The sequence below is a fragment of the Oryx dammah genome, unplaced genomic scaffold (assembly GCF_014754425.2).
Source record: "Oryx dammah isolate SB20612 unplaced genomic scaffold, SCBI_Odam_1.1 HiC_scaffold_23, whole genome shotgun sequence".
NCBI lineage: Eukaryota > Metazoa > Chordata > Mammalia > Artiodactyla > Bovidae > Oryx > Oryx dammah.
In genome coordinates, this window is record NW_024070207.1 from 125,195,511 (window position 1) to 125,204,728 (window position 9,218).

Consider the following 9,218-nt stretch of genomic DNA (forward strand, 5'->3'; position numbering starts at 1 on the left):
CCCGGGTCCCTTCTCACCGCCCTCCCCCACCCCCAAAGAGGCCTCGTCCTAGGCCAGCCCCTCCCCCAGGGCCCCAGACCGCCCCCTCCCCCACCGCCAGGGGAGGGGAGCCCAGGTCCCCTGCGCCCTCCCCCCACCCGCGTCCCCCCTCCCCACCACCCAGACCCTCCCCCATCGCCCTCCCCCACGCCCAAAGGGGCCTCGTCCCAGGCCAGCCCCTCTCCCCCACACACCCAGGCCTGCCCTTCCCCCACGGTGCAGGCGGTGAGAGCCTGGGTCCCTCCTCCACGGCCTCTGGCGGGGGGCGAGAAACCTGCGTCCCAATTCACCCCCTCCCCCGCGGAGGGGGACCCTCCGACCCTACCCTGTCCCTCACCCTCCCTCCCCCAGCTCCCCGCTCCCCGCCACGCCTGGGGTGGGTGAGAGGAACCCCGGACTCTTCCCTCCTCTCTGCGAACCTTGTCCCAACCCAGTGGCCTCCATCGGGTGGGGGGGGGGGTGCGCATCAGAAAACTCGGACCTACTCCCCACCCAGTTCCAAACCCATTATCCAGGAGGGGACAGGAACCGAATCGCCACCCCCGTGGTCTCCGGGGTGGGGGGTGGGGGGGGCAGGGAGACAGGGCTACTGCTGTTACCCTCCCCCAGCTCAGAGAGGAACCCCCCTCCCCGAACCTGCCTGAGGGTGCCAGCCCCCTCCAAGTCGCAGGCCGAAAGGCCATCCCCCGCCCCCCGCGGTCTCTTCCCCTTCCCCCCAAAAGTGGGGGCTCCAGTGAAGCCTCCACCTTTGCAAAAATCCCTAGCAGGGAAGGCGCTTGGGGAAAAAGAAACTCAAGACATACTGGGGTGGACGCCAGGAGCTGGGGTTGGGGGGCTCCAGGCGGGGGTTTGGGGGGAGCGTGGTGGTGGAACCGGGGCCCTGGGGCCTTCTCACCCATCCCCACCCCCACCTCCAGCCGCAGGCTGCAGAACCTGGGACATTTGCAAAGCTGTTTGCTGTTGCAATAGCTGACTCGGCCCAGCCCTGGTAAACCCAAGGCCCTAGGTTGCTTTCTCCCCCTCCAGGTTGGTGACAACTGCCCACCACGCGTGACCTGAATTCGCTGAAAGAACCACGCGCGCGCTGCACACGCACCCCAGCACCTTGGATGTCTGCTTTGGCGAATATTTTCAAGGAAGCGGGCCCCTCCCTTTGGTGCCTAACGAGGGTTTTTTTTTTTTTTTGCCCTAAAGAGCCCAGGACACTCAGCATTTTGCACTGTAACCTCGCTTGCTCCTTTCTGGGACACTGGGCCGTTTGTTGTTCCCGACCGTGTGGGGAGGGGAGGCGAGGTGACTTTTTTTTTTTTTTTAAGGGGCTGATCCTCCATTCCAAAAGGCGGCCTCAAAATGACGTTGCCGAATATTGCTGTAAAACGTCAATGATTTCAAACGACGGTGACTGCACCATTATTCGAGCACAGCAATAAAAAAAAAAGACACTTACACGGTCTCCATAATTGTGAATCAGCAGAATAGATTTTGCCCTTCTTTTCTACCGGTTGCCATTCAAGCTTCTCCCCACCCCCCACCACAGACACACACACAAAAGGACGTGGCGGGGCCTTGCCTCCAGCCTGCCCGGCCTGGCTCCCGGGCTCCTAGGGTTTGTGAGGACTGAGGCTGAGGTCTTTTTATGCAATCGGAAAAAAAAAAAAACCAAGGCTATGCAACAGAAAACCCAGGCCGGCTAGCGCGCCTGATGCAACTCTGCCCCGGTTACACGTGCTTCCCTTCCCCCCACCGCCTGCTGGTGGGATCGCTGCGTTTTTTTCCGCCTGTAGGGTCACATTGCGGTTGATTGATTTCTCCTTTCGCCTTGCTCAGTCATTCAGATTTGGAAAGTAAATAACAAGTTGACATCATTACCGCGCTCTGCTCTACGGGGACGTCGGCCCTCGGCTACCGCACACTCTCGAGTAGCCGCGCAGCCAAACCTGGCCCTCCCTGGCTTGCCATCGCTAGCTGCTCGTCGGGAGCTGCTTGGAAATTCCGAACCGAACCGGACGAGGAGAAAGGCTTCTTTTGTATGTTTTGATGTCTTGGCAGATACCAGTCATTTTTAAAGTATGGAAAAGTGGTGGAAATCCTCGCTCCCTCCTACGCCCCAGCGTGGCCAGTTTTTGCAGCTGGTCTGGCTCAGAAAGAATCCATGCCTGCAATGCGGGAGACCTGGGTTCGATCCCTGGGTTGGGAAGGTCCCCTGGAGAAAGGGAAAGGCTACCCCACTCCAGTCTTCTGGCCTGGAGAATTCCATGGACTGTATAGTCCATGGGGTCGCAAACAGTCGGACAGGACTGAGTGACTTTCACATCCTTGTAACTAACAACGCAAGGGAGTTTGGGGTTCATCTTTCCTGTTTGATCAGCTCCCAGCAATCCCAGGGGTCTTCTTACAAGTGAAGACTGGAGCACCTTTATCAGAGAGTCCTAGGAGCCCCCAGGGATTTTGTGACCTCAGATAGGAAAGGCGACCCCTACATTACCATCAGTTCAGTTCAGTTCAGTCGCTCTGTCGTGTCCGACTCTTTGCGACCCCATGAATCGCAGCACGCCAGGCCTCCCTGTCCATCACCAGCTCCCGGAGTTCACTCAGACTCATGTCCATCGAGTCAATGATGCCATCCAGCCATCTCATCCTGGGTCGTCCCTTTCTCCTCCTGCCCCCAATCCCTCCCAGCGTCAGAGTCTTTTTCCAGTGAGTCAACTCTTCTCATGAGGTGGCCACAGTACTGGAGTTTCAACTTTAGCATCATTCCTTCCAAAGAAATCCCAGGGTTGATCTCCTTCAGAATGGACTGGTTGGATCTCCTTGCAGTCCAAGGGACTCTCAAGAGTCTTCTCCAACACCACAGTTCAAAAGCATCAATTCTTCGGCACTCAGCCTTCTTCACAGTCCAACTCTCACATCCATACATGACCACAGGAAAAACCATAGCCTTGACTAGACGGACCTTAGTCGGCAAAGTAATGTCTCTGCTTTTGAATATGCTGTCTAGGTTGGTCATAACTTTTCTTCCAAGGAGTAAGCGTCTTTTAATTTCATGGCTGCAGTCACCATCTGCAGTGATTTTGGAGCCCAAAAAAATAAAGTCTGACACTGTTTCCACTCACTGAAATCCCACTTTCTGAATGCTAGATGGGCGGTAGGTAGGTGGGAAATTAGACTATTTAATGTGGCTTTCAGATTTTTCAAATGGTGGAAGAAAAAAAAAAAGCACATTAAAGTCGAGCAGGAAAGGAGCTAGTGCATTCTGACAAGGGTATAAAGGCTACTATGGAGGCCTCAGCAGCAATGATTTCCACAGTTATCCAGTGCACAATATCTGTACTCCAAACAATTTTTGGTTGTTGATGGAAAGAGCTGGAATACAAGAATCTGCTTGCAACAAATGCTATCAATATTCCCCCTAAACAGCAGCCAAATTTGTAATAAAAGGGCAGCCAGAACCCACACAAATACAGTCACCTAATTTTTGACAAAGGACCAAAGGTTTTTCAGTGGAGAAAGAATATCCTTTTCAACAAATGGTGCTGGAACAAGGGACATCCATTTACAACACAAACTAAACCATTGATCTAGCCCAAACCTTAGGCTTTTCACAGAAACTAACTTAAAATGGATCATTTGCCTAAACACAAAAGGCAAAAAACCCAAAACTCCTAGAAGAAAACATAAGAGAAAAATCTAGATGGCTTTAGGCTTAGCGATGAGTTTTCAGATAAAATATCAATAACATGATCCCTGTTTAAAAAAAATGATGAGTTGGACTTATTAAAATTTAAAACTTAACGTTCTACAAAGGAGACTGTTAAGAGAATGAAAACACAAGCTATGGCCTGGGAGATCATATTTGCAAAAAATCCATATCTGATAAAGGACTGACCCCCAAATAGGCAAAGATAAATTCTCATAACTGGACACTAAGACAAAAATCCAAAATAAAAATGGACGAAAGATCTGGAAACAAAATCTCCCCAAAGAGATAGACAGATGTCAAGCAAACACATGAAAAGTTGTGGAATATTATATATCACAGGGAAATATCACATTGAGAACTCCCTGGCGAGCCAGTGGTTAGGGACCCGGTACTTTGACTTCAGAGGTCCCCAGTTCTGTTCCAGGTCTGGGGACCAAGAGAATGTAAGCAGGGCAAAAACAGAAAAAAAAAAAAGGAAAAAACTCAAATGCTAACAGGATGCAGACAAACAGGAACTCTGAATGCCGTGCTGGTGAGAATGTGAAACTTAAGACCACTTTGGAAGGCAGTTGGTCAGTTAAAGCTCCTCTGTCCATGGGATTCTCCAGGCAAGAATACTGGAGTGGGTTGCCATTTCCTTCTCCAGGGGGTCTTCCCAACCCAGGAATTGAACCCGGGTCTCCTGCATTGCAGGCAGACGCTTTATCCTCTGAGCCACCAGGGAAGCCCTCTTATAAAGCAGAAACATACCACTACGCTCCCGGGTTTTTAACCCAGCTAAGTTGAAAACTTGTGTCTGTAGAAAAACCTGCACAGCGATGTCTAGCAGCTTTACTCAGCCAACGCCGAAGGCAGCCACAATGTTAAGTTGGTAGGTGGACAGGTAAGCAAACTGGGACATATCCATATGGTAGAATATTATTCTGCAACGAAAAGAAATGAGATATCCAGCCACGGAAAGACATGGAGGAACTTTAAATGTACGTCAGCGAGTGAAGGAAGCCAGCCTGAAAAGTATGAGTCCGACTCGACATTCTCAGTTCAGCTCAGTTCAGTCACTCAGTTGTGCCTGACTCTTTGCGACACCATGGACTGCAGCATGCCCGGGCTCCCTGTCCATCACCAGCTCCCGGAGCTTGCTCAAACTCACGTCCATTGAGTCGGTGATGCCATCCAGCCATCTCATCCTCTGTCGTCCCCTTCTCCTCCTGCCCTCAATCTTTCCCAGCATCAGGGTCTATTCCAATGAGTCAGCTCTTCACATCGGGTGGCCAAAGGATTGGAGTTTCAGCTTCAACATCAGTCCTTCCAATGAATATTCAGGACTGATCTCCTTTAGGATGGGCTGGTTGGATCTCCTTGCAGTCCAAGGGACTCTCAAGAGTCTTCTCCAACACCACAGTTCAAAAGCATCAGTTCTTCGGCGCTCAGCTTTCTTCAGAGTCCAACTCTCACATCTGTACACAACTACTAGAAAAACCACAGCCTTGACTAGATGGACCTTTGTTGGCAAAGTAACATCTCTGCTTTTTAATATGCTGCCTGCTGCTGCTGCTGCTGCTAAGTCGCTTCAGTCGTGTCGGACTCTGTCCGACCCCATAGACGGCAGGCCACCAGGCTCCCCCATCCCTGGGATTCTCCAGGCAAGAACACCGGAGTGGGTTGCCATTTCCTTCTCCAAATATGCTGCCTAGGTTGGTCATAACTTTTCTTCCAAGAAGTAAGCATCTATGACGTTCTAGAAAACACCAAACTGGAAAGGTCAGTGGTTGCCTGGGGGCTCTGAGGATGAGAAAGAAGGGCTGAATATGGGGCTCCCAAGGGACTTTTCAGGGCAGTGAACCCATTCTGTATGAAACTGGAGTGGTGGGTGCCTGACATTCTGCATTGTCCAAACAGGTAGACTTGGCCAGCACCAAAAGTGACCTCGAATCTCAACTGTGGATTTTATCGATATTGATTCGATAAAGAGTGCGAACAAATGTACCACTCTCACACAAAAGATGTTCACACTGGAAATGCCGTGTAGGAGGTGGGAAAATGGAACTCTCTGTACCGTATGCTAAATTGTTCTGTACATCTAAAACCATTCTTTAAAAAACAGTCTATTAATATTATTTTTTTAAAAAAAGACAGGAAGAGGCATTAAGCTTCTCTCGAGAATTACTGCCTAGTTTTCATTGAATCCAATATCTAATTTCACCGAGGCCCGTATGATTTTCTATAGCTCCTCAGACATAGGCCAATAAAGTGAAAGTGAAGTCGCTCAGTTGTGTCTGACTCCTAGCGACCCCATGGACTGTAGCCCGCCAGGCTCCTCTGTCCATGGAATTTTCCAGGCAAGAGTCCTGGAGTGGGTTGCCATTTCATTCTCCAGGGGATCTTCCAGACCCAGGGATTGAACCCAGGTCTTCTGCATTGCAGGCAGGCACCTTACCATCTGAGCTACCTGGGAAGCCCACATAGGCCAATATTTGCTTGCAAATCTCAGAAAGGACCGAGACTCCAGGATTGCTGTGCTCCATGCCTCGGTGATGGTCGCAGAGGATGTCTCACTTTCGAGGAAGCATCTACCTACCACAAGCTTCCCTTATGAAACAAGTTCTCCAGGCAAGAATACTGCAGTGGGTTGCCATGCCCTCCTCCAGGGCCTCTTTCCAACCCAGGGATAGAACCCAGGTCTCCCGAATTACAGGCAGATTCTTTACCAGGCGAGCCACCAGGGAAGCCCAAGAATATTGGAGTGGGGTAGCCTACCCCTTCTCCAGGGGATCTTCCCGAGCCAGGAATCGAACCTCTGTCTCCCACATTGCAGGCAGATTCTTTACAGCTGAGCCACCAGGGAAGCCCATTTGCTTTGGGCACTTGCTTTTAATTTTCCTTAGGGAGGCCCGAATGGAAACTATAAAACGGGCTGGTTATACAAGAAGGCTGAGCGCAAACATCCCTGGAGAAGTAAACAGGGCTGAGGACAGAGAGAGAGGTCCATTATCTGACATGGAGGTGAGATGAGGTAGGTGGTACCCTTTCTTCTCCTCTTGAGCTGGGGAGACATCACATCTCTCTCTCTTTTATTTTTTAGAAAAGTGAAAGTTGCTCAGTCGTGTCCGACTCTTTGTGACCCCATGGACTGTATAGTAGTCTGTGGAATTCTCCAGGCCAGAACACTAGAGTGGGTAGCCGTTCCCTTCTCCAGGAGATCTTCCCAACCCAGGGATCAAACCCAGGGCTCCCGAGTTGTAGGCGGATTCTTTCCCAGCTGGGCCAACAGCATATTTTTATTTATTTATTTTTGCCTGCATCGGGTCATGGTTGCAACACACAGGGTTTTCACTGTGGTGTTTAACAGCAAATAAAGACAACCCAACAATAAAGTGGGCTTCATTGCTCTGAGGTATATGGGATCTTAGTTCCTGACCAGGAATCTAACCCATGTACCCTTGTGCCGAAAGGTGGATTCTTAATCACTGGACCACCGGGAAAGTCCCTCTTCTCTCCTTCAAGGTGGGGTGAATTGTGTCTCCTCACTCAAACTTCTATGTTCAAGTCCTAAGCCCTAATACCTTCCTCTCAGTTCGGTCGCTCAGTCGTGTCCGACTCTTAGCGACCCCATGGGCTGCAGCACGCAGAGAGCAACTGCTTTTGGAAAGCCAGCTTATAAAGCAATAAATGAATCAGAGGCAGTCATTACGGTGACCCTTCCTTATCCAATCTGACTGGTGTCCTTCTAAGAAAAGGCTGCTGCTGCTAAGTCACTTCAGTCGTGTCCGACTCTGTGCAACCCCATAGACGGCAGCCCACCAGGCTCCCCCGTCCCCGGGATTCTCCAGGCAAGAACACCATTGCCTCTCCAAGAGAAGGCTATTAGGACACAAACATGCAAGAATAGACTATTAGGACACAAACACACAGCAAGGAATGACCTGTAAAGACAGAGCAAGAAGGGAGATCTTTGGAGAACTCCACCTAGCCAACATCCTGACTTAGACTTCCAGCCTCCAAGATGGTGAGAAAACACATTTTTTTTAAAACTTTCCCTGCACCGCGGGTGGGATCTTAGTTCCCACATCAGGGATCGAACCAGTGTACCCTTGCTCCCTGCTTGGGTGGTGCAGAGTCTTAAGGACTGGACCAGCCGGGAAGCCCCTGTAAATTTCTCTTCCTTGAGCCACCCAATCTGCGGTGCTTTGTTATGGTGGCGCCTACAGAGTAATTCACTTGAGTCATGGCTGTTTCCTTCTGTTTGGAGTGTCACGTTCAGTTCTCATCCTCCCAATACTGAAAACACCTTGCAGTTGGTGTGGAGGAGCTGGTACAACAGTATCCAATACGATCCTCCCCGGAATACTGGAGGGCAGGGATTTTTTATCTCTAGGGTTCAGAGGGAAAGACTGGACCCACGGTCGCTCAGCTGGCAAAGAATCCGCCTTCAACATAAGAGACCCTGCTTCAGTTCCTGGGTTGGGAAGATCCCCGTGGAGAAGGGATAGGCTACCCAGTCCAGTATTCTGGCCTGGAGAATTCCATAGACAGAGGAACCTGGCAGGTTACAGTCCACGGGGTCGCAACACTTTCAAGAAGTTAAAGGACTGAGGAAGGGGCTCTGTAACAATTTCCATGCCCCAGACCTTCTCTGGCAATTTAGTGATTATATTGATTCCAAATGCATCCATACGTAATACACATAAGATGACAAAGAAACTCAAGTCTGTTAAGATGCAGTTAAAATTTTTTTCCAGGCCTTCCAATGTCATGATACATGCCCTTCTTTCTCAGTCCTTCCAATCATAAGCTCTAGAGGTGGGACTAATAACTTCCATCATTTCAAAGCAGTGGTTCACGTAAACAAAATGCAGTTCAACTGTAACCTGCTCTGAAAATACATCAGACTTCTCTTGGTGACAGCTTGGTGGCAAATGAAAGGTACTGTTACCTGTCATCTCGTCTATAGTTTCGGAAATGCTACGTTTAGGTTCGATGCAGGGGTTCTTCCCACCCAAGTTCATGAAGTCCCTTTAATCTAACGGAGGGAGAAAGTGTGATGGTTGTCCATGGCCCTGTGGCCTTAGCAGGACTAACCCATGCCACCAGCATGGAATACCCTGCCATGGTTCATGGGCCAGGAGCCTAGATCGAGATGACTTTAAGGGGAGCCAAACACTTAACTCATCAACCTAATCCATATTTTTAAACGCTGAATTAATGCTGAAAAGATACCTCCATGATCAAAAAAATATCAAAAGGTGTTATAAAACACAGGTTCTGGGGAACCTGTAATGAACAAGTCAGGCAAAATTCCTGGCCCTGATGGGGCTTCTGTGCTAGGACAGGAGCTGGTAGTGGACAGCTCTGACACCTGTTTGTTTGTTTGTTTGTTTTCACAACGTGCAAGCTAAGCATACATTGTTTAAAAACTGGGGGAAACACTGGGTTTCCCTGGGGAATCCACCTGCAACCCAGGAGACATGGGTTCAAAGCT